At 46.9% G+C, this 1764-nt stretch overlaps 1 pseudogene; it reads right to left on the minus strand.

Moving 5' to 3' along the window:
• Positions 1-225: 225 nt before the first annotated feature.
• Positions 226-947, minus strand: LOC139377192 (egl nine homolog 1 pseudogene; annotated as a pseudogene).
• Between the last annotated feature and the right edge of the window lie 817 nt (positions 948-1764).

Raw genomic sequence — 1764 nt, forward strand, 5'->3', positions numbered from 1 at the left:
ACACCTATAGTCCAAACCAAATGTCACTCTATTTTCTAGTGGACTACTTTTGACCAGGATCCATAGGGCTTAATGTAGGGAACAGGGTACCCTTTGGGAGACAGCCTTGTCTATAGGACTTCACATGTAACCTGGATTTAACTAGGAAAGTCAGTTAAGAACAAATTCTTAGTTACAGTGACAGCCTACCCTGAATATGGCCCAAGACAAGGATTATACCCACGTTTAAATGTATTTAACCTGGCTACTTACTTTAGTCCTTTCATGAATTGTAAAGTTCCCCCGTTGACCATTACAATGTCTGGCCAGATCATCTCATGAGGAAGCGGATCTTCTCACACCCGGACTCTCGGCCCTCGATCCATGTGATCTTATCCCCCCTAATGTCTTTAGTGGAGTCCGTTTTCTGACTGACCAACTGACCGTTTAACGTCCTCCAGGATGGCCAGCTCCGTTTCCCCGCGGATGAAGTTGTCAACTACACATATCCCATGCTTAGTCATACACGGGACGACGTACTCCCTGGCGAGTTTCTGAGGCGTGGACCGGGTGGTGGTTTGTCGGCAGGGTTTGGTATGGTTATTCAACCAGCCGGGCTTATAGACCGAGGACACCGCGCTGGTTATGAACCCTTTCATTATAGTCTCTCCATTCCGAGATGCAGCGCGGGTGTTTTGTTGCGGTAGTGTCTGTCCCTCTATCCCCCGACACGGTGCCTGACGTCCAGCAGGTTTCCGTTTTGAAACCTGCGACTTCGCCTCGGATCCTTTACAATTCACCTTGTGCATTTTCCAGTGCTGCTTCTGGTGCTCCTTGCTGCAGTAAAACGAGTTTCGACACCGGCCGCACTTGAGAAGATTCTCCATATCCCCACAAAGTTCACAATACTGTCTTTCTCGCTCCAAGTCCTGAGTAGTCTGGGCTACAGTCATATGTTTAGTCTCCATGTGTGCAGTTGGAAGTAAAGTTCACGGTCTTAAAATCTAATCCTTTACACGCGTCCTTCTACTGACCAATGTGGATGTAATACACACAGAGTGAACTCGAAAACCAGCTCCCGACGACATAAGACCCGATCATTTCATTACAGGTATTCTGTTGTTTACTTTATATTACACTTTAATAAGAGAGTCGGTGCGTTCGAGCCCAACATATCGATAAATCCAAGTCTCTGGGTCGTTTTGTAGCGAGGCGCTAACCATCTGTCCCGCATGGTGCCCTTCCCCGTGTGCGCCCGTCGGTGTCCTACACGGATGACAGTATGTATATTCAGCTCCGCGCTCCCTCTCTCCGGGGCTTATTCATCACGCCATTCCGTAGCAAAACGTTTCTTCAACGGAAGACAGCGGGGAGCCTGAATGTGTCCAGTAGAAACTCTAGTTTTAGTTGCAAAACGTTGGGCTTTGCAAATATTATGGATACACTGACAAGATACCTGTCCCTCTGCGCTAACAATCGTTGTCCACAAAGCGACACGGCAGTCTGTCTTGCTCCCGTCTCTCCTTTCTTTGAATTGGTGGATACATCTCATTATTGAAATTATTTTTTTAACATTCGATTCTGGTTGTTGACGTCAACCGCCTGTATTATGCTACTAGTCTCATGTCATGAATATGCATAGCCATCTCGAGACAACATATATATTTTTAAACCTTTATTTAACAAGGCAAGTCAGTTAAGAACACATTATTGTTTACAATGACGGCCTACACGGGTCAAACCCGGACCGCGCTGAGCCAATTGTGCGCCGCACTATGGGACTCC

The sequence above is a fragment of the Oncorhynchus clarkii genome, chromosome 20 (assembly GCF_045791955.1).
Source record: "Oncorhynchus clarkii lewisi isolate Uvic-CL-2024 chromosome 20, UVic_Ocla_1.0, whole genome shotgun sequence".
In the NCBI taxonomy this organism is placed as follows: Eukaryota; Metazoa; Chordata; class Actinopteri; order Salmoniformes; family Salmonidae; genus Oncorhynchus; species Oncorhynchus clarkii.